The sequence below is a fragment of the Theropithecus gelada genome, chromosome 6 (genome assembly GCF_003255815.1).
Source record: "Theropithecus gelada isolate Dixy chromosome 6, Tgel_1.0, whole genome shotgun sequence".
Classification (NCBI taxonomy): Eukaryota; Metazoa; Chordata; class Mammalia; order Primates; family Cercopithecidae; genus Theropithecus; species Theropithecus gelada.
This window is the reverse complement of record NC_037673.1, coordinates 95,613,601-95,639,661: the sequence shown is the minus strand read 5'-3', so window position 1 is coordinate 95,639,661 and position 26,061 is coordinate 95,613,601.

Sequence of the window (26,061 nt, the reverse complement as noted above, 5' to 3'; positions counted from 1 at the left end):
ATCATATTAAGAGTAAAATTTATTAACACATTATTGACCAATATAGTAAAACTTTTTCATTATGGATATAGTTACTTGCAATGTCAATAATTCTTACCTGTCAAATGAAATTCTAGGAGGTAATACCATAGAAAATATTTTATTATTCCACCAGATAAAAGTGTTTTAAATTTCCTATTAGTTTCAAGAGCATACACACACACACACACACACACCCCTACACATTCACACAATCATGTGTGTGTGTGTGTATACATACAGATACATACATATATCATTTTGGTTTTTGGTAAACTATGCTGGGATAATTTACCCTTATCAGTTAACCTACTTGAGCAAAAATGAGATTTGTCAAAAAAGAAGAGTTTATTGTAATAAATAATAATATCTGTGTACATAAATCTTCAATATTGCATTATTTTTACTCTAATGGGATTTAAAATTAATGGATCGAAACCAGATGGAGACACAATGCACAAATAATTTATCTTGCATCTTTCGTATAGAAAAATCACTGTATGAAAGTGAAAACATTAAAAACTCAAAAAAAAAGGAAAAGAAAAAAACTTCAGGCATTCATATGAATCAATTGCAACAGAGAATTAAGTCATTTCTTTTTAAAAATAAGGACAAAGTTAAACTGCGGTTGAATGCAATGTGGTATTCTTTAATGAATCCTGGAACAGAAAAAGGGAAAGTGATGGATAAATTGAGGAAATCTGAATAAACTCTGTAGTTGAAAGTATTATATCAGTGTTAATTTCTTAGTTTTGATCAATGTGTCATGCTTATATAAAATATTCACATGAAAGAAACCTATGTTTACATCTCTTATGCATAGAAAATTATTTCAAATAAAAAATAATCCTCAATTTATATATACTCAATAAAAAAGGCTGAATTATTTTTCTTATTAATTTTTTTACCAAAGATGAAGATAACCATAATTTTCCACTTTGCTTTTAGGCAGAAATACAAAGTTAGATACTGTATAAATATATATATTTATAAAAGAGAACAACAAAGCCAAATCTTTTAAAATGGGAAGTCTATCAGAGAGTAATTAAGATGAGAAAAATACATAGGATAAATTGCAGAAAAACCAGCTGTTTGTGATTTACTGTATATGTATATTATTAAAATTGGTGTGTTAAGTTATTAGCTTCTTCTGAGAAGGTCATCAAAGCACGGACATTATAGAAAATGTCTCCTACATGCGGATATCCAAGATATTTCTTAGAGGTATAATTTTAAAATATTCCACATCAAAGTATAAACATAGTCTTCACTTTACATGAATGTTCCAGTAATTAATGTGTTTGATCTGTCAATATGAGTGATACAAATTTAAGAAGAAAGGAAATCATTTGGATGTATTCAATTTACACTAGGAACATAGCCAACAATGCAGATATCACTTATAGATACAAATAAGTTTCAAGTAGAAAGGAAATGAAACCATTTATATGAATACAATTTTAAAACTACAGTAAGGGTGTAGAAACATATTTATATTAAGAAATTAAAACTATGTCAGAAATATAGACTAACTTCATAGGAAAACAAATAATATTTTATGTTTTAATTTAATAGGTAAACGATGCTGATAGCTCATTACACAAAAGGTAAAATTCTTAAAGATAGAAGGCAAAATTATGTGCTTTCATAAGGTCAAATGTTAATACTCTAGCTATAGGATTTTAAACTTTGATTGCTTTATTAGAATCACTTAGAGTAAGAATACATTACAAGTGAAAACCATCGAAATAAATATTTTTCCATGCCCAGAACAAGGCAATATAGGAGCTATGTAAGCAAATGGAGGTCAATGAAGAGGTAATTGGTGAAGAAATACAAATCCCTTATTTAAGATCACACACACACACACACACACACACACACACACACACACACCGCTTCAAAACTTAGGCAGTTGTTGAAAGCTTTGCAAAAAAGCAAAAGCGAAAACATAAAACTCTTACAAAAAGACAACTTAAATATAGGGATTTTCTGTAAAATGATTAGATAAGCACACTGTGTGTGTGTGTGTGTTTCTGAATGCATTGAAACAGATACTATATGTGACCCATTTTGTATGTAAAACATAAGCAATAATAAAGCACTTCACCTGAGTTCTTCACACAGCGATCTCACTGAGAAGAACGGCACTGATTTAGATCTCACTGAGAAGAACAGCACTGATTTAGTTGGGACTGGCTCTTAAAATGGTTTTTATGTCAAAATTTTACATGCAAGATAGTACTTCTGGTTTATCAGGAAGCCTTGAGGCATTAAAAGTTTACTATTCTCATTTATGTGTAGATACACATTTTGCTATTCAGCTCCAAAACAAAAACAAAAACAAACACAAAAAAATTCCAAACGAATTCAACAGGTCTGCTTCCTCACCTGAAAAACATCAGCATCAATTTAATTTAATTTTCATGAAAGTTACTAGTATTTTTTGTTTTCCACTTATTGTTTTGCTATCCCTTTCATTAATAAAGATACCTTATATCTTAAGCAAAACTACTTTCAAACAATTTTCAAATAAATTTCCTCATTTAATTTTCACAGCAATTTATGGAAGTAGAAAGGTCTTGTTATCACCACATTAAATGAGTAAAAAGAGACTTTAGAACATTTAGGTAGGAAGCTGAAGATCTTAAAATTAGTAAGGAGCTGAACCAGATAAATAGCTTAGAACGTTCCATGATTACAGCAATGTTCCTTGAATTTCAGCATCCTGCTGCTAGCTTCTTTTTAGTGATGAGACAGTACTTCACAGGAACTTTTTGTGTAACTTTGTTTTGACACACTGTGTATCACTCAACATAATAAACCAAAAGCAGATTCTATCACAAACCTTGTTTTAATTTGTAAGAGAAGGGAGCAAGTCATAATAGTATGATTACTCAAAACAGTTTATGTTGTTCCTCTCCCCATTATTTTTGTTGCCTTTTTGTTGTTGTATCTAGAGTGTATACACATATGAATGTAAACAAGTAGCCATATAATTTTATTAACTTTCATTCTCCAGGAACAGAAAACCAAACACTGCATATTCTCACCTAAAAGCAGGAACTAAATGATAAGAACTTATGAACCCAAAAAAGGAAACAACAGACATTGGGATCTACTTGAGGCAGAAGGGTGCGAGGAGGGAGAGGATCAGAAAAGATAGCTATTGGGTACCGAGCTTAACATCTGGGTGATGACATAATATGTACAATAAACCGTCATGACACATGTTTACCTGTGTAACAAATCTTCACATGTACCCCCAAACCTAAAACAAAAGTTTTTTTTAAAAAATCCCGTTTTTGTTCTCATATTGTGCATTAGATCTCTAGACTTGTTTATCCTGTTATTCCACTATTGGGTATCCTCTGAGCTATATCTCCCAATTTCTTCTCCCCCTCCCAGTGATGGTAATCACTGTTTATTCTCTATCTCTGCATATTTGAGCTCTTTTTATTTATAATTCCACATGTCAGTGATATCATGCAATAGTTTTCTTTCTGCGTCTTCCTTACTTAACTTAACATAATGTCCTCTAGATCCATCCATGTTGTAGCAAATGGGTCTCCATCTTTTTAAAGGCTGATTAACTTCCCATTGTGTGTGTGTTTGTGTTTATACCACATGTTCTTTTTCCATTCATTCACAGATGAGCATTTAGGTTGTTTCCATACCTTGGTTATTGTAGATGATGCTGAGTTTTTTGTAAGATTGTAGCATTTATTAGTCTAAAGTGAAGAAATTTTAAATTGTAAAACCATAGTAAGCCATGTAGAAAAATTTGTATTAAAAACAAAATCAAATAAACAAAAAAATGGACAGATATATACTAGAACCAATAATTAATAGGCTAAATATTCTATCTTAAATATGAGGCTTCTTTCATTATGGCTATAATTTATTAATTAATATAGGAAACCTGGTTTTTGGGTGCTCTCTTTTTATTAAAAACATTTAGAAAATATTATTTAGTTAATGCTATAGTTTAAAATTTTTTTTTCTAAAACAGATTCATGGGATGTAAATACAAGGCACCCTTGAGAGTATAAATGTAGAAATCACTTCAATGGGCAGTAAAAATACCTGTATTCTGATGGGGCATAGACTTCCTGTAAGCATACCTAAAATTGCCTGTTTTTTTTCAGCTCACTGTTCCCTTGACTTCTATAGCACATATTTACCTTGTTAAGAACTTTGTCAGCAAATGGATTTACTAATATGAGTCACTCTATGGGCCTAGAGGCTGAATCTGATCAATGCTTCACTCTGTAAACAAGACAAGGTTATCAGTAATCTTACGACATGGACATCTATATTGGCTTCTTGTATTACAGTCAGACATATAACCAACTAATGGGAGAGAGAAGACATAAATTATTGGATAACATTAGTGTTTGTGAACTACCCAATTTAGAACTGTATGTTGAAATCATAAGGCACTGCGATTACATGCTGCCTCTGCAAGTTTTGATTAGTGGAAACATCACAGCATTTCATCATGTATTTGCCTTCTGCAGTTGAAAACAAACTGCGCTTTTGTTTGTTGTGCAGTTTGTATTTTAATCCACTTTAAAAAATCTACCTACATTTTGAACAGTGTTCAAGTGAATGTGCTGTATAAAGATGATTCTTTTTTATCTATGGCCCCATATACTAGGAACATTTGTTTACATGTCAAAGAAGCTTATTTAATATATTAACAATGAAAATATCAAGCCTCACTGTCAAAATAAAAAGGTGGGGTGGGGTATGGGAAATTGTTGAGAACATAGTCTGGAATAAAAGGAATAGAAATAAATTAATACATTTTTACTTTTTTCTTCCTTGACTACCTGTGCCATTATCCACAAAAGCTAATACATATCCTTACCCTTATTCTCAATTATTTAGTGTACTCTCCTCAACCCTTCCTCTCGTAAAATGTTTCACCTTAAACGTAGATTAAACAGCTCTCTTCTGCAATTCAAAATAATAAATTTGATATGTAGCTTCACTCATACTTACTATCTTACCTAGAGAAAGAAATATTTCTGTCCTAGTCCTGACATAAAGGCCTAGGAGTTTATACTGTCAAATCACTAGGAGCCAAAAATTATTTATTTTCAAAATTTTAACCAAATACAAATATTCTATTAAATAAGCTTTTGCCCTAGACTAATAACATGAAGTAAAATATACAATGAATTTTTGATTTTTGTTTCATTTATTTTGTATTAACTAGATAAACAGCAAGGTATTTTGTGTAAAGAATAACCATTTTTCAAAGAATAACAATATTTTCCCTTGAGATGATGTTTCACAAAAAAGATTATTTCTTTCGTATCTCACAGTACACACTTAGAAAATCTTTTATTGTTGTGTTTGTTGTTCTCTTCTGAACTACCTCCTTAATGAGTTTGGTATTCTACTATGTATTGATCTATCTGCTATGAATAACAGGATCTTAATACATACTTAAATTTAAAAGTTCTAATTGATCCTACCATTTCACACACACAACAGTTTGTGGAAAATGTATATTAGTAAAAAATTATGCATGGATTTCAAAAAGGTTTGTACCAAAATAAATTCTAACTTTTATGAATGAATTTATAAATAATTATTAAAACATATAAATAAATATTAACTTGTGTGTTGGTACAGTCTAGTTTGAGGGATTAAAAAGGATAAGAAATCAGTTTGAAAAGAGTCCTATCAGAACAGTATGAATTCTGCTAAAATTGAAGCAAGAACAAACATTAAACTTGTGGCAAAGCTTGGGTTGAATGATGGTGAAATCTTTGATGGTTTACGAAAAGTTTATGAAGACAATGCCCCAGAGAACTCAGCAGTTCACAAATGGGATAACTTATTTTGAAAAGGAATGGCATGATGTTGAAGATGAATCCTGCAGCAGCCTTCACAGCAATCCGCAAAGAAAAAATCAGTCTTGTTAATGTTAATACCCTAATGAAAAATACCAATGATTAACAGCACACACAATAGCCAACACCATAGAAATCTCAATTGGTTCAGCTTACATAATTCCACCTGAAAAATAAGTTTAACAAATTTTCAAACACAATGGATACGAAAATATTTGTGCCTAGATCAGCTACTGACAAGATTAGAGATTTCAATGAAAATTTTAAACAACTGAGATCAAGATCTGAAGTATTTATTTGACGAATAGTAACAGAAGATGAAATATGACTTTGCTAGTATGATCCTGAATATAAAGTACAGTCAGAGCAATGGCTACTAAGAAGCGTAATTGGTTTAGTTAAAGCAAAAGTGGAACTTTCAAGAGCAAGGCTGTGGCACAGTTTTTTTTTTGTTTTGTTTTGTTTTGTTTTGTTTTTTGATGCTCAGAGCATTTGTTTTCTTGACTTTCTGGAGAGTCTGATAACAATAGCATATTCTTACTAGGAGAGTGCTATGATAAGGTTACTCAAAGCTGTTGTAGAACAGCACCCAGGAAATCTTCACCAGATTCCTTCTCCCCATGAAGATGCTCCTGCTTATTTCTTTCATCAAATAAATGCAATTTTGTGAGAGTTTTGATGGCAAATCATTAATCATCCACCTCACAGTCTTAGTTTGGCTCTGTCTGATTTCTCTTTGTTTTCTAATATTTATTATCTGTAAAAAATAACACATTTTTCTTCAGTTAATAACGTAAAATAACCCTGCATTAACATACTTAAATTCTTAGGACACTCAATTATTTGGGGATGAGCTGTGTGGATGTTATCATTGCTTACAAAAGTGCGTTGAACTTGATGGAGCTTATGTTGACAAATAAGTTTATGTATTTTTTTATTTTTACCTTTTAATTCTATTTTCTATGAACTTTGGAAGTTTGTATGAGTATATGCTTTTATACACATATGCATGTGTGGGGTGTATGTGTGTTTGTATAACTTTTTAATCTTTTGAAGACTATGCATCATATATCTCTTCTGGGATACAGCTTATACCAGATAAATGAAATAAAAATAATTACTGAATGAATATTGAATGGACTTATACATTTAAATATCAATTCCAGTCATTTCAGTGGAAACCTAGTTTAGTCCTTTTAAATGAGTCTAAGTCATTACTATGTCAAGAAAAAATCAATCATCATTTATATTCTTACATTAAACTTATATAATAGATATCAATAGAAAAATAGGTTTAACAAAATATGGAGCTTTCATGGAAATTATATATTTGTCTTGAATATTCTTACCTTTCTTGTCTAGTACATTTCTCCCCAAAAAATTTCTAACATCTAAATGCATGTCAATAAATATTTTACATGACACTTTCTAAGTGAAAATATATTAGGGAAGTTTCTTGTAAAATAACCTTGCTCATATCAGTATTTTCTTGCCTTTAATGCTGTCAAAGATGACAGCCTCAGTTAACATTGCTCTTTTGACTCAGAACTTGTCAAACATTTCATTTTATCATTTCTACTCTTACCCCTAGACTTAGAAAAATGGGCAGCAATAATCATTAAACATGAAAAGCAGAACATTCCCTGTAAATGGCAGAATGGCATGGGATAATAGTAAGAAGGAGCAAACAAGCAAGTAGATAAATATATTGACAGCTTGCTTTTAACAAATCAACACCCTTGAGCAGTTGCAAGCAAGAACCAGGCACTGTGACAGAAGAGCATAGTGACAGATGGATTCTGAATCAGCTTTATCCCTCTTTTATTTTATAAACCAGAAAGAAACAAATGAAAAGAGGAATATGTGTGGATTTCCTGTCTCAAATGTTTACAAAGGCAGATACTCTACCTTAGGAGCTAAGTAAACCATGTCAAGTAGTTAGAAAAAAAACATATTTGCAGAAGGCAAACACACTTCCTTATATCACCTTCAAATGAGAATCTGAACACTGAGGATTCAGTTGTCCAGTATCTTGACAATAAAAATAATGTGTTAGCGCTCCTCATTTCATTCCTATACAGAGAGAGCATATGGTGAAGGTCCTTACCATGGGGAAAACATGTTTGCTATTTTTGGCCTGTAGACACTCAGGTTTGTTTGTTTTGTTTTCTATCTTTGGGCTTACAGAATGATGGAAAATATATTGCTCAGGCTTTAAAGATGAACAGAATATATCCTAACTGCATTCTGAAACATGCTAGCTGAGATATCTGAGAAGCTCAACTATATAATGGGGAAAAAGAAAGAAAAGCAATCCAAATTGAAAACCAAAAAGTAAAACCATCCCTGTTTAGAGATGACAGGTCCTCTATAGAGAATATCCTAAGGCCTCTATAGCAAAACATGTTAGAACTAATAAATAAATTTAATAAAGTAGAAAGATTAAATATCACCATAAACTAAATCTATGTATTTATAACAATAATAATCTATCCAAAAAATTCCTGTTTACAGTAGTATCAAAAAGAATAAGATATTTAGAAATAAATTTAAACAAGAATTTAAAATTCCTATAAATGAATAACATATTTAGAAATAAATTTAAACAAGAATGTAAAAAGCCTGTACACTGAATATTATAATACATTGATCAAATTAATTGAGGGACAAAAAATAAATGGAAAGATAATCAATTTTTATAAATTGGAAGAACTAATATGTTAAAATATCCAGAGAGCCCAAAATGATCTACATACTCAATGAAAGCCCATCAAAATTGCAATGGCACTTTTCACAGAACATTTTTTTAAAAATATAAAATTTATATAGAATTACTAAAGACAGAATAGCCAAGGAATCTTGAGCAAGAAACAAAAAGTTGGAGAAATTACATTTCGTAACAACATTTCACACAAATAAATAAATAATAAAGGATTTGAAAGTTCTTTGTCAAATGGGATTAATTAGTACCATTATTTCTGTAAGAAATAGTACCATTATATCTTTATGAGTTCAGAAGATTAGTCAGAATATATTTTCCTAACATTTTTAGAGTACATATATAGAATATATTTAAAATATTTAGCAATGTAATGTATATAGCTACAGTGTTTTACCTATCATACAAGCTAAGAATTCAAACCATACCTATCACTGCTCTCTGGCTATTGGCCTCTCATATATTTCCACTGCTTGACTACTCTGAAACCACTGTCTGAAATTTTCTGTTTATCAATCCATTGCTTAAAAAAGTATATATGTTTAATATGCATACATAAGTATATACATATATTATGTGATACGTACATCGCATGCTTTATCATGTAAATATTATGGCATGTAATCTATAATATAGGATACATATATCACATGTGAATATGTATAATTTATATATATGAAAGTGTGTCTTATATATGACAATATATAACATGTCATGTATATCACATATAACACATATAAATGATATAAAATCTATAAAATCTGCTTTATCATCTATACATATTTTATTATATGTACTTTAATGTATATATATGATCTATCATATATACCATATATACATGTGTGTGAATATGTTTATATGTATCTGCAGAAATGTAACATTTGTTTTGAATTTATAAAGAGGCTGTCATATTGAACATAGTCCTCTAGAACTTGATATTTTCTTACTAGTCGCCTACATTCAACAAAATTTTCCCTCTTTTTAAATTTTTGGTAAAATTTACTTCTAGTATTCTTTCTTCTTAATTGTGCCTATTTTTGAATAATTATACTGTCCCTGTCTTCTATCATTTTTGTGGACCAATTTTTTCAGCAATATGTCTACTCTGTAATTAAATAAATAACTTTGGTTTTGTTGTTTACTGGTTCTTGATCTTTTCATTATTTTCTCATTTCCTTTACTTTCTTTCAAGTTATTCTCTTGTTAGTTTCTTAATTCTTAAGTTGAAAATCCAGTCTGTTGATTTGCCATTATTCTTTTTCCATAGTATAAACATTCAGAGCTTTAGGTTTTATTCAAATCATCACTCTCACTTACTACACAAATTTTGATGCTATGGCTTTTTTGTAATTTCTTTATACATGGTTTGAAAGTCCATCATTTCTTTAACTCATATATTAAATAGAATATATTTTACATTCCAAATATATATTTTACATTAAATTTTCATTATAAACTTCTAATTTAATTTTATTGTGCTCAGAATATATAGTCTGTATAATACCAATTATTTGAATTTTACATTGCTATATAGGGAATTATACAATAAATTTATATAAAATTTTCTTATGTGCTCTAAATTTCCACATTAAGCTCATGAACTTTGTTTAAATCTTTATCTCTTTTCTTCCCCTTCTCCTTTTTCTCCCACCTGACACCTGTCTGCTCTCTCTTTCTTCTTCTCTGGTTCAATAATCAATAACTGAGATATACATGAGAGAATCACCCACTACTATTTTGGTAATTTGTTAGTTTATCATTCTTATTTTAATGAATATTTTACTTTTATCTTTATAATTTCGATAGGTCCATGAATATTTGTAATCTTTATCTTTCAGATGAATTTAACATTGTCATGATGTAGTCATTAACATAGCTATACCAATTATTTGCTTAGTTAATATTTACCAATTTTTAAATCTTCAATCTTTCTGTTTTCAGAATTAAATTATATGACTTGTAGAAAGACCATCACTGATGTATTTTTAAAACAAAATCTGACTATCTTCTGTAATCTATATATTCTTGTTATAGATGAATGTATCTTCTCAGCACTGTTTCCAGTTATCAATCTTCTCTCTATTCATGGGAGTTAAGAAATCCTTCTTATGATATACTTTACTGACTATATATATTTCTATATATAGAAAACAATCTGTTTTCTATAGTATGTGTAGTAATGTGTCAAAAATTTCAGATTTTACAGTAAAGCCTGTATTTCCTCATATGTAAAATAAATATGGTAAGAATTTGTCTTACCATATTTCAGTAAAGAATATTTCTTACTGAATATTTCAGTAAAGAAATATTTCTTACTGAAATAGTCACCATTTTCAGAGAATAATTTAAGACGATTTGAAACTCATATTTACAAAAATTCCGTTTATGTCTACATTTAATGACTATTAGTCAAGTCGTAATTTTACTGTCTATAAGAATTCTTAAGATGTGGGTCTTATTCTCAAGGAGTTTATCATCCGGTTAATGTTCTCAATCCACGCAAGTGTCTGAGAAGTCAATCTATTTAAAGTGGATCTTAAAAAACTATCATATTAAACACCTGTCTAATCATGTTCTAGTCAACATCATAGCCATCATTATCAGTATTCACAATCCTTCACTGACTTTTATTGAGCTCACTGCAGTGTACGTGTGTAATGCTACTTATGCTATTAAAATATTAACCATATATACATGTAGGAGAGAAAAAGCAGTATCTTTTTCTCACTTGTTGCCACATTCATGGCTGAGACACCTATAATAAAATATAAAATAGTAACAGAAATATCAGTTTTATGGGACATGAGAGCCTTCGGAAATGAAGACTCAAATACATTAGTCTGCATATTTTTATGGGCAGTCAGGTAGAAGTATGATTGGAGGACAAAAGGGAATGATCTAATGGTAATACACTGCAGGAAACTGTGCAGTGTAACTGAGTTTGTTCAGATTGTTCTTTGTATCGCATGGTCTTTAGAGATAAGGACATTCTTTTCCCCTGAATATAGGAGGACCACCTCTGGAATGAGTCTCTATGACTCACTTTAGAGAAAAATCAAAGAATTCTTTTCTGGCCTACTTCAGGGGAAATTGATAGAAGAAGGTCAGAGAGACCTTCATGCCTCTGTTCATTTCTCAAATTCCTTGAGCTTAAAATATTCACTATGCCAAGTTGCCATATTTTGACATATATTTTAAACTTAAAAAGGCACATATTTGAAATTATTATATTTCTGTACTCTTTGACTAAAAATAGTCAAAGACTCTTCGTGATTTGTTAAGTGAAATGATCTTAGACAAAAATTCAAATTTCTCCTCAAAATCATGATATTCATTCTGATCAATCTCTCCACTACAGAAATTTACCCTATACCTTCAATATTCTTTAGTGTCTTCCACATCATGCCAAACTCAGTTATTCATTCTTTTCCATAATTTTAATTATTTATTTATTACTCCACGCACTATGCATTTAATGTCGTAGCTACCATAGTGAGCCAAACAGATTTGATTCCTAGCCTAAGAAAACTTTCAGTTTTGTTAAACATTTTTATTCAAACCCATTCTGTCAAAAATCCTACTACTCTATTAAGCTATCATATCAGTAAGATTTTAAGAACTATAAAGAAGAAAATTCAAAAACCACACCCAATCTCTCCTCTAGATATAATCACTATTAAAACCTTAAGCAGTTTTCAAGCTCAATTAAAAGTCAACGATTGCCAAATAAATTGCCCTAATTTCTTTGACCAGGCAATTGTCTCCTTTCTTTTCAATTCTAAAAGCACTTGAAAATTGCCTCATAACACATTATATTCTGTTTTGTATTATAAATATCTATATATTTGTTTTTTATTCTTCTTATCCTAGAATCTTGAGAATTGAGAACTTTTATTTGATACTTAGCAAATAGTACTTATCTAATAAATATTTGTGAGGTTTAAATTACTTGGTGTTGTTTCTCCACCACTTTCTTTATACCACTTTACATATCACTTTATTTAGACTTCAGATATTTGGTCATGAGACAGAAATTGCACAGATTAAAGAGAAAATTCATAAGCATGACTTAAGTATGCATACAATGCAGTTTAGTAGTTAAGACTGTTTCAAGACTCTGATAGTTAATATACAATTTCCAAATGTGTCAAAAATTTCAGATTTTACAGTAAAGCCTGTATTTCCTCATATGTAAAATAAATATGGTAAACATCTCCCTTATATGGTTGCTTTAAGAATTGAATGAGGTTAAGCGGGTAAGAGGCTAGCATGCTTTTAGTGTAATACATTATAAAGACAGTTTTTATTATCTTTTTAATTCATTATTTTACATCGAGTCAATTTGGTTGTGTACCATTCAAATATGGATGCATGTGTGTGTCAGTATACTTAAAGCACAAGTGGAATTTGTACTGTTTTTGAAATCCATGCAGGTTTTGAAGTTGCCCCTGCCAGTACTCTCCAGCCAAAGACCATAAGAAACACTCCACAGGGAATAATGAGGCTTCTTATTTAGGGAATCTTAGAAAGGATGTATAAGATTTAAACTTGTGGTAGGTGATTTGGGAGTGATAAAGGAAGCATAGATTGCCTATAGTTTATGTGTTGTTAGGAAGCAAAAGTAAATTTAGATTGGGAATAGCAATAATGTGTATCTGGAAGGAAAGAGGATTAGAGTGAGGCCAAATGAAATTAGCAAAGAATCAGCTTTCAAGCTATTAATATTAACTATCATTTGGTTATTTTTGTGCTTATGAAAATAGCAATGTTTTTTGTTAGTTGTCAGACTTGATTACACAATGTTTTTTGTTTTTGTTTTTGTTTTTGTTTTTGTTTTGTTTATCTATTATGGTCACAGAGTGGCCTTGTTTGATGATATTCTGTGAAATGCCTTATGTTCACCAAGAGAACAGCAAGGCATTGAGGGCCAGGCTGACAGCTCCTTCAACACGAAGGACAAGCAGATTGTACTCAGCCAGGCTGTGGCTCTTAGTGATGTTTTTCTCTGTTACCTATCAACAAAACTTCACATATTCATTCCAAATCAGTTAGTTGCTAAAGTATAAAGTGTAATAACACTGATCAAAACTGGAAACAAATTCTTAACACATGTAACTTATTTTTTCTTTTCTTTCATGGCCTTTATTTTAAAATAGTAGGTTTAAACATTGATCAAAATTTTCTAAACAACTATGATATTGCACCTGTATCATTTGCTAAAAAGGAGAGGTAAATGGTGGTATGGTAACTAACAGAAAGTGAGGTTAGCTAACACTGTACAGGAAATTACCAAAGATTTATCAGAGGAAGTCACACCTTATTTGAGATCTAAAAAATGAAAAAGAGGTAACAAAGTAAACAAGTAAAGGAACAGTACTCCAGAGAGAGACAACATATCTAAAAACATCCTGTATCCTGTGTGCCAACACTAAAGATTGGCATAAGAAGAAAAAAAAGCCATAGGTAGAGTCAAATCATATGTATATTTGACAAAGGTCCAGATGAGAGGTTAATAATAGCTGAAAAAATGAGATGATGGCCAGAGAGGAAAAAGAAGATAGACACAAATATATTTAAGCATCAAACATGGATAATACTAACTTGATATATTTAATAACTAATTAGTCAAAATAGAGACTCCTAATTTTTTGATTTGAGGAATTGTGCTTATATTGCCAATCAGTTATTTAGGGAAGAATGATAATGTATCATATTTAGGAGGAGAGAAAAACAAATTAATTCCTGCATAAAATGGAATCTCAGTTGGTTTAGAATCAGTTAATCTCACGTGGGCCCCAGAATAAACAGATCTACAACTCATAGAAAATGATAGGACTAGAGATATGAATTTAAGAATGGAGTATAAATGAAAATTAAATTCATTTTATGAGTTTTGCCCTTGTTAAATAGTTTTTGCTTGTGTGTTGTATTTTGAGATTAGCCTAGGCCAGGCATGGTGGCTCAAGCCTGTAATCCCACACTTTGGGAGGCTGAAGAGGGTGGATCGTCTGAGGTCAGGAGTTCATGACTAGCCTGGTCAACATAGTGAAACCCCATCTCTACTAAAATATGAAAAATAATCTGGGCATGGTGGTAGGCACCTGTAATCCCAACTACTAAGGAGGCTGAGGAAGGAGAATCGCTTGAACCTACGAGACGGAGGTTGCAGTGAGCCGAGATCATGCCATTGCACTCCAGCCTGAGCAAAAAGAGTAAAACTCCATCTCAAAAAAAAGATTAGCCTAAAAATTAAACTGACGTCCTCAGTTCATTAGAGTGAATCTGAAGCTCTAAATCAAATAAAGAATTATTCACTTCTGTTTAAGATGTTGGAGTAAGATCTCTGAGATCAAGTGAGTTCTAGGAAAAAAGCTGAAGTTCTCGCAGCACATCATAGTTTATATATTTAGTATGTTAAACCAGATTATGTGGTTTTCAGTTGAAATGTTTTTCCTTGAGACAAAGACTAACAAAGGTGGTCTAAGGAAACAACTGAGTATACATTGTATTAAAACCACTCCTTTCTTAGGCCTTCTTGCCTGCATTTTTTTCTTCTTTCATGTACAAGACTTCTGATATTCTTTGTGATTGGTTTTATGATCAGGTTTGTCTTGGTACCTATAAATAAGAATCATACCAGAAATATATTGGTTGTGTTTACAAGAGTCTTGCATTTACAAGAGTCTAGGCATATATACATATATATTTGCAAACTATATATTTGATAAAGAGGTTCAATTTATTCACAGTTCTGCAGGCCTAACAGGAAAACATGACTGGGGAGTCCCAGGAAACTTACAAGCATGGTGGAAGGTGAAAGGCAATCAGGCAAAACTTACCATGGTGGCAGGAGAGAGAGAAAGTAAAGGGAAAATTGCCACGCACATTGAAACCATCAGATCTCATGAGAACTCACTCAGTATCATAAGAACATCCGGGGAAAATCTGAACCTATGATCAGTCACCTCCCACCAGACCCCACCTCCAATTTGACATGATATTTGGTTGTGGACACAAATCCAAACTCTGTCATTCTGGCCCTGGGGCCTCACAACCTTCATGTCCTTCTCACGTTGCAAAATACAATTATCCCCTCTCAAACAGTCCCCCTGTCTTAACTCACTTAAGCATTAACTTAAAAGTTCACAGTCCGAAGCCTCATGTGAGACAAGGTAAGTCCCTTCTGCCTATGAGCCTATAAAATAAAATAAAAATATAGTTACTTTCAAGATACAATGGGGGTACAGGCAAGCATTGTGTAAATTCTCCCATTTCATGTGGGATAAATTGGCAAAAACAAAGGGACTACTAGCTCCATGCCAGTCAAAAACCCTTCAGGACAGTCATTAAATCTTAAAGCTCCAAAATAATCTCCTTTGACTCCATGTCTAACATCGAGGGCACACTGATGCAAGATGTGGGCTCCCTAGGCCTTGAGCAGCTCCATCCCTGTGCCTCTGCAGTGTGCAGCCACTGAAGCTGATTTATCAGGCTGGCATTGAGTGCCTGCATCTTTTCCAGATGAACAGTGCAAGCTACTGGTGGATCTAGCACTCTGGCGTCTGGAAGATAATTGCCATCTTCTCACAGCTCCACTAGGCAGTGGGGATTCCATGTGGAGACTCCAACCCCACATTTCCCCTCTACACTGCCCTTGTAGAGGTTCTCCATGAAGGCTCTGCCCTAGCAGCAGACTTCTGCCTGGACATCCAGGCATTTTCATACATCCTCCAAAATCTAGGCGTAAGTTCCCAAACCTCAACTTTCGATCCCTGTGCTCCTGCAGGCCCAACACCATGTGGAAGCTGACAAGGCTTGGGGTTTGCACCCTCTAAAGCAACAGCTAGAGTTGTACATTGTCTCCTTTTAGTCATGGCTGAAGTTGGAGTGTCTGGGACCCAGGGCACTATATCCCGAGGCTGCAAAGAGCAGCAGTACCCTCCAGGGTCTGGCCCATGAAATCATTTTTCCCTCCTAGGCCTCCAGGCCTGTAATAGGAGGGGCTGCTGCAAAGGTCTCTGAGGCATTTTTCTCATTGTCTTGGTTATTAATATTAGTCTTCCCTTTACTTATGTGTTCTGCTGCGAGCTTGAATTCTACACAGACAATTGGTTTTTCTTTTCTACCACATAGCTGGGCTGCAAATTTTTCAAACTCTTACATTCTTATTCCCTTTTAAATATGAGTTCCAATTTCAGACCTTCTCTTTCTTTATGCAAATGAGCATAGGTTTTTAGGAACAGCAAGGCTACATATTCAACATTTTGCTGCTTAACAATTTCTTCCACCAGTTACACGAAATCACACTAAATCATGTCTTCAAGTTCAAAAATCAACACATCTCTGGAGCACAGACACAAAGCTGCTAGTTTTTTTTTTGTTGTTTTTTTTGTTTTTTTGTTTTTTTTCTTTTTTCTAAAGCATAGCAAGAGTGACCTTTGCTCCAGTTCCCAGTAAGTTCCTCATCTCCATCTGAGACCACCTCAGCCTGGACTTCTTTGTCCATATCACTATCAGTATTTTGGTCACAACCATTCAATAATACTCTAGGAAGTTCCAATATTTCCCACATCTTCCTATATTCTTCTGAGCCCTCACGACTGTTCCAACCTCTGCCTGTTACCTAATTCCAAAGTTGTTTCCACATTTTCAGGTATCTGCACAGTAATATCCCACTCCTGATACTAATATTCTGTATTAGTTAATTTTCACAATGCTATTAAGAAGTACCTGAGACTGGGTAATTTATGAAGAAATTTAATTTACTCAGTTCATCAGACTTAACAGTAAGCATGACTGGGAAGCCTCAGGAAACTTACAATCATGACAGAAGGTGGAGAGAAAGCAGGCATATTTACAATATGCACAGGAGAGACAGACAGACAGACACACACACACACACACAGAAAGAGAGAGAGAGAGAGAGAGAGAGACAGAACAAAGAGGAAGTTACCACACACTTTTAAACCATCAGATCTCATGAGAACTCACTCACTATCATGAGAACAACAATGGGAAATCTACTACCTTAATCCAGTCATCTCCCACCAATTAGACACGAGGTTTGGGCAGTGACACAAATACAAACATATCAGTACATGACTTAGAGGAATATAGTAGTAAATCAGTCTATTACCATATCAGACTAACTTTAAAACAAATGGTTTCTTATTGGAATTTTTGTTTAAACTAATGATACAATGTTTATTGAGTGACTAACAATTTATGACATAGAGAAGGGTGCAATAAATCATTTTTCTTATTCATTTATTTCATTTTTTCATTTTCTGTTTCATTGTTAATGTTTTGATCAGGAATGTGTCATCTGTGCTTTTATCTAACTGAAGGATCTAGAGTATATTCCCATAATATCCCAGACATTATATATGGGCTTTCATTATATTTTTCACACTTAAATTGTTCCTACAGATTACAGATGACAGCTTCTTCACAAACAATATAATTCATAACTACTTGCAAACAATGGTAACAATGATTTGCCATTTGTTAGTGGAATCCAAAACCGCTAATGATCCATCTATAGTCAGAGATTTATAAGTAAGATCCCTTTGCCTTGCCCATAGAGTTTTATTTTGTAGGTATAGGGTAATGCCATAATTTTTCACTTGTAAAACATTATCCAAGTGACTCTGATACACACTCAAGTTTTTGATTAAAAAAATAAATAAAATGAGCCTCCTCTCTCTAGTCTGAATAGTGACATCCCATAGAAAAAATATTTATAGTAAATAAACAAAGTAAACAGAAAGCAACTATGATTCATAAACTAATAATAAGCTACTATTGGCAAAAGTGTACATTTGAGATCTTGAATAATTCTGAATTCTTAGGTTCATAGTTCAGTAATGGTTTAAGAGACAACATGCACTACTAGACTTGAAGAAATGGATGTTTATTTAAATTTTAAAAAATACTTTATATTTCAAGTCTGTTTTTCGTGATCTGATTATTTCATTTATTGAACAATATTTACCTTTTTTTCTTTTTTTCTTTTCATTAGATACTGGGATACTTAAAAAACTTGGCAATTTCTGATGAAATATATTATGCCAAGAAAACTATACTGCCAGTACAAAATAAATGTATTAATTGATTTCCACCTGTATCTTACAAGACGGACCTTTTAAAATGACTTCTAAGATTATCTTAGTGTTTTATTAATTATGCTGTACTTTGGAATAAAGTTGTAGTTCAGGCAATATTTCATTAACAGAAAAGTTAGTCATTTACTACCCAGAAATTTTTTAAAGTATGACAATGGATATCCTGGTCTTTTGAGCTTTTGATCTCTGAAACATCTTAGCCTTTTTTTTTGTTTTTTTTTTTTTTTCAAAAAGGAATGTATGATTATATTGTAGCTACTTTCCTTTGGGTAAAATAAACTGTTAATGGTGGCAACTGCTTTTATGTTCCCAGAAATGTAGCATTTGGATTTAGAAATTGGAGCATAGAGACCAACTTAAATCAAAATAAGTGGGTTTTTGGCAACACTGTCTAGCCAACCAGCTAATTCTGGCTGCTTTGCCAATAAGTTACTTTGAGAAATGCTTGCAATGTTCTAATCAAATATGTACAAAGTTAAATTAGGAAAGTATAGAAAGATTATTACAATTATTGGGAAAAGTAAATAAAGACAGGATAATAAAAAGAAGGATCTCAATTATTTCACTTTAGTTCACCTTATTTTAATAAAACCAGAGACAGACATATGGAAATATCATTAACTAGTTTTTGATTCGTACATATATTAAGAAAATCTTGTAACTGATAATGGAGATAAATATGCACACATTAAACTAATCATGATTCAATAGTTAATGTAATAGAGGCCTAAAATTCCAGTGGTCACAGAACAGTACTTGAACTGAAGAATCATGGAGAGTTTCAAGGAGAGTAAGTTATTTGTGGAAGTAAATAATTGGTAGGATTAAGCCAATTGTAACATTGTATGAAAAGAAAGTCTGTGAGCTTCAAAGGTAAAATATGGTGATATCCACAATCCTTTAATTTAGTTTCATTTAGTTTTCTCCATTTGTGTGTCAGTGATTTTTAAATAGTTAAAAATCCATTAATTGTGGTGTGTGTAGGTGATGATTCTTGCATCTAAAAACAATAAATAAGAGGTGCACGAAAATATGATATAATAATACATGAGCATCTTAGGAAAAGTCTAAAAAGATGATCCTTGAGTGTTTAGAAAATTCTACATTTTGGAATCAGATTAATATTTAAGTGAATTTACTTCCAAACACCAATAAATAAAAATGTGCTAACTCTTGCAATTGAGCAAAACATTTACATTAGAATAATATCACTCAGAGAATTATTGCTATTCTCACACCAGAGGATAATCTTTCATATTCTCAACACTTGGCACTAATTTTGTTTCAAAAAGATGAACAAATGACATAATTTAACACAGACATCATACTGTCAGTATGCAAGTAACTGGTGAAGGCAAAAAGGAGTATATTTCCTCATAATGGGTAAGTTCCACATTTAGGTATCTAAACCTTGTCAAGATTTTAAGTCTCATTTTGTATGCAGGTAGGCACTTCTGGTGCAGCAGATTTAACATTCTTCTTTAATTTAGTTCAGACTTTGAACTTTCTTCAGAAGAATTGGGTTGGGTTTTTTTTGAAACGTTTAGCTTTGTAATTATTTTATAAATTATAAAACAAAATTCTGTGTTTTTTACAACTATGAGATGAAGCAATATGTGAACATAGAATAAGAGTAATCAGTCACAGATATAAAAAAGAGGTTATCACAAACACTCTGACTTCAAGTCATTCTCAATAGTCCTATGAACTTCAGCCCATTCATTATCAATTAGTTTCCATATCTAAACATGGCAGAAGGCAAATTGTTCTTCAAACAGTAAAAAAATAATAATTTTGAGAATCAGGGAACAATAACAGCAGAGAAAAAAATCTTTAGAAAAGTTTTACAGGCAAGCTGGAGTAGTTTGTTGTTTTGAAAGTTCCATTTATCCATATCAGATGAACCATAATCACACACACACACAAACACACACACACAAACACACACACACAAATATATCTATATATCTGCATAGTAGTGAGATATCCATATCTATATCTAGATATATCTACAGAATGGGAGATATATGTAGATATATCTATATCTAGATATAGATATGGATATGTCACTACTATGCTGCAGGGACCCTGAATTTTTAAGATATTATTTTATTTAATTCACACAAACAGTGAAGTTGGTATTATCTTTATTTATTTCAAATGTATTTATTTTATATTGACAGATGAAGTTATATGTATTTATCATATGCACCAAGAAGTTTGTATACATTTTGGAATTGTTAAACATAGCTAAAATGAGCATTACCTCACATAGTTATTATTTTCATTGAGAAGATTCGACATCCACTATCGTAGCATTTTTTAAGCATATAATATATTGTCAATAACTATAGTAAACAAGCTATACAATAGATCTCTTAAGCTTATTCCTCCCATCTAACTGTAATTTTATATCCCATGACCAATATCTCCTCAACACTTTCCCACCCCTATCACCCCAGACTCTGGTAATAACCATTCTACTATCTACCTCTATGAGATTAACATTTTAAAATTCCACATATAAATGATAGAATGCCACATTTGTCTTTCTGTGTCTTGCAATTTTATTTAACATAATGTCCTGGGGTTCATCCATTTTGTCACAAAAGTCAAAATTTTATTTTATTTTTTTACTGTTGAAGAGCATTCCATAGTGTGTATATACCACATTTTTTTTTATTTTTTATTATTATTATACTTTAAGTTGTAGGGTACATGTGCATAACGTGCAGGTTTGTTACATATGTATACTTGTGCCATGTTGCTGTGCTGCACCCATCAACTCGTCAGCACCCATCAACTCGTCATTTACATCAGGTATAACTCCCAATGCAATCCCTCCCCCCACCCCTCCCCATGATAAGAAAATGTGGCACATATACACCATGGAATACTATACAGCCATAAAAAAGGATGAGTTTGTGTCATTTGTAGGGACATGGATGCAGCTGGAAACCATCATTCTTAGCAAACTATCACATTTTCTTTAACAGTTCCTCTGTTGATAGACATTAAGTTGCTTCCATATCTTAGCTATTCTGAATAATGCTGCAATAAACATGAAAATGTAGATACCTTGTTGACATGTTGATTTTTATTTTCTTTGTATGTAAATTCAGCATTGGGATTGCTGGATAATATAATAGCTCTATTTCTAATTTTTTGAGGAAACTCTATGCGGTTTCCAATATCACTGGACAAATTTACATTCCCTCCAACAGTGTACAGGGTTCCTTATTCAACACTTATTTATTGTCTTTGTGATATTAGCCATTCTAACATGTGTGAGGGGATACCTCATAGTGGTTTTGATTTTCATGTCCTTGATGATTAGTAACGTTGAATGTTTTTTATATACCTGTTGGCTATTTGCATGCTTTTTGAAAAATGTCTATTTCGATCTTTTACCCATTTTTAAAAATCAGATTGCTTTTTCATTATTGACTTGTGTTTCTTCTATATTTTGGATATTAACCCCTTATCAAACATATGGTATGAAAATAATTTCTCCCATTCTGTAGGTTGTTTATTAAATCTGTTGATTTCTTCCTTTGCTGTACAGAAGTTTTTTAATTTAATGTAATCCCATTTATCTATTTTTGCTTTTGTTGTCTGTGTTTGATATAAAAAAATCATTGCTCCAATCAATGTTAGATCTCATGATCAATGTTTTTCCCCCACGTTTTATTCTAGAGGTTTCATATTTTCAGAGCTGAGATTTAAATCTTTAATCCATTTTGAGTTGATGTTTGTATATGATTAGATATAAAGGCCTATTTTCATTCCTCTGCATGTGGATATCCAATGTTCCCAGAACCATTTATTGGAAAAACTGTGCTTTCCCCATTGTGTATTTTGGTACCTTGTTGAAAATACAGTGGCTATAAATACATGGAGTTATTTCTGGTCTCTGTGGTCTGTTCCATGGGTCAATATGTCTGTTTTTATGTAAGTACCATGCAGTTTTGGTTAACATAGCTTTTAACATTATTCTGAAGTCGGGTAGTGTGATGACTTCAGCTTCATCCCTTTTGCTAAAGATCATTTTGGTTATTTGAAAACTTTTATGGTTTCACACAAAGGTTATTTTTTTTCTGTTTCTATGAACAATACCACTGATATTTTGATAAGGATTATATTGAATCTATAGATAATTTGGAGTAATACGAATAGCTGAAAACCATTATACATGAACACAAGATGTCTTTTTATTTATGTTCTTCAATCTCTTTCATTGATGTTTTTATAATGTTCAGATAGATATCTGAAAATAGATATCTTTTATATCCTTGGATAAATATATTTCTAAATATTTTATCCATGTTGAGGTCATAATAAATGGGACTGTCATCTAGATTTCTTTTTCACATAGTTCACTGTTAGTTTATAGAAACACTATTGATTTTTGTTTGTTGATTTTGTAGCCTGAAAGTTTACTGAATATGAAAACTAGTTCCAATAGTATTTTTTTGGTAGGGTCTCTAGGTTTTCTCTATATAAAATCACATTGTTGGCAACCAGTACCAGGGGCAATTTAACTTTTTCCTTTCTAATATGGGTGCCTTTTATCTATTATTTTGCCTAATTGTCCCTTACTGTGCTTTAATAAATATGACTGAATTTTTTTTTCTTTAACAGTAGGATCTGACTACAGGTTGTTTGTGTCACTACAGCCAATATGGATGCCTTTTATTTATTATTTTGCCTATTTAACCTAAAGCTAGGACCTTTATAGTAGGCTGAATAGAAGTGGTGAGAGTGGAGATCCTTGTCATTTTCCAGAACTTAGTGGAAAAGATTTCAGTTTTTCCCCATTGATTATGATGTTAGCACTGGGTTTGCTATACATAGCCTTTATTGTGTTGAGGTACATTTTTTCCATACCTAATTTGTTGAAAGTGTTTTTTTTTTTTTTTAATTTTGAAAGAATGTTGAATTTTGTCAAGTTTTTTCTGTAGCCATTAAAATGATCATATGATTTTGTTCCTCATTCTATTAATATGGTGTATCACATTTACTAATTTGCATAGGTCAAATGATTCCTGAATCACAAGGATGAACCTCACTTGATCATGGTGAATGTTCTTTTGTTTTCAAATCTTTATGATTAATAATTATGGATACATAATAGTTGTACATATGTATTGGGTACTTGTGGTATTTTGATAGAAGCATAGAATGTGTAATGATCAAATCAGGGTAATTGCAATATATATTACTTCAAGCATTTATTTCTTTGTGTTAGAAACATTCCAATTCCACTCTTTTAGTTAATTTGAAATATACAATAATTTATTGTTAACTATATTTCCTCTATTGTGCTAACAAACATGATATCTCATTTCTGCATTTTTATACCCATTAACTATCCTTTCATTATCTCTACGTCCTCACCACCCATTCCAATGACTTGTATCCATCCTTCTATTCTATTTTTATGAGTTCAGTTTTGTTTTAGTTCTTATGTTCTTTTTTTGTTGTTTATTTCTTTTTTAGCTCTCATGAATCAGTGAGAGCATGTAATATTTGTCTTTGTACAACTGGATCATTTTACTTATATCCAGTTCCATCCATGTGGTTGCAAATGACAAGATCTCATTCCTTTTACAGCTGAATAGTACTTCATTGTGTTGATGAACACTGACATTGATTCCATATCTTGGCTATTATGAATAGTGCCGCAGTAAACATGGAAGTACAGATATCTCTTCAATATACTGCTTTCCTTTCTTCGGGATGTACCCAGTAGTAAGATTGTTGGATCATATGGTAGTTCTATTCTTCATTTTTAAAAGAACCTTGATACTGTTCTCCATACTGGTTGTACTAATTTACCTTCCCACCAAAATGTGGAAGGATTCTGCTTCTTTACATCCTTGCTAGCACTGGTTATTGCCTGACTTTTTTGTGATAGCCATTTTAAGTGGAGTGAGATCATATCTCATTGTAGTTTTGATTTGCATTTATCTGATGGTTAGTGATGCTGAGAATTTTCTCATATAAATTTTGGACATATCAATTTCTTATTTTGAAAAATGTCAGATTATTTTTATTTCCTATGGAGTGGAGTTCCTAATTTATTCTGTTTTTTAATCGCTTGTCAGATGGGTTGTTTGGAAATAGCTTCTCTCATTCTGTGAGTTTTCCCTTCACTTCATTGTTTCCTTTGGTATGCAGAAGCTTTTTAGCTTGATACAATTCCATTTGTCCAATTTTGCTTGGTTGTCTGTAATTTTGAGGTGTTACTCAATACATTTTTGCCCAAACCAATGTCTTGGAGTGTGTCTTCAATGTAAAGAATCAATATTGTTAAAATGTTCATATTAATCAAAGCAATCTACAGATTCAATGCAATTGATATCAAAACACCAAGGACATTTTTCATATAAATAGATTAAATAATCATAAAATTTATATGGATCAAGAAAAAATTCAGAATAGTCAAACCATACTGAGTAAAAAGAACAAACCTGGAGACATCACACTACTGGACTTCAAATTATACTATAAAGTTATGTTAACCAAAAGAGCATTGCACTGGTATAAAAACAAACATATAGACTAATGGAACAGAATAGAGATCCCAGGAATAAACCCATGCATTTACAATCAACTTGTTTTTGATAAAGGTGCCAAAAACAAATTATGGGAAAAGGAAAGCGTATTCAATAAATATTGCTGGAAAAACTGAGTGTGCATCCATATGCAGAAAAATAAAACTAGACCCCTATTTCTTCTCATATACAAAAATCAAATAAAAATGGATTAAAGATTTAAATCAAGGACCTGAAACTATCAAACTACTAGAAGAATTACATTTTTGATGTGTTAATTTCTGTTTGCTAGTATAAGGGGTTTTGCTTCCATATTCATTAGGGATATTGACCTGTAATGGTTATTTTTCGTTGTTGTTTTTCTGGTTTGTTTCATTTTATTTTATTTTGTAGTGTCATTGTCTAGCATTGGTTACCAGGGTAATGCTGACCTTATAAAATGAGTTTGGAAGTATTTTCTTATCTTTAAAATTTTGAAATAATTTGAAAACAATGATGTTAGTTGTCTCTTAAATATTTCATAGAATTCAGACATGAATCCATCTTATCCTGGATTTTTCTTTGATTGGAGATTTTTTATTACTGATTAAGTGCTATTATGTTCTTTCAGATTGCTTATTTCTTTTTCTTTTTCTTTTTTTTTTTTTTGAGATGGAGTCTTGTTCTGTCGCCCAGGCTGGAGTGCAGTGGCCGGATCTCAGCTCACTGCAAGCTCTGCCTCCCGGGTTTACGCCATTCTCCTGCCTCAGCCTCCCGAGTAGCTGGGACTACAGGCT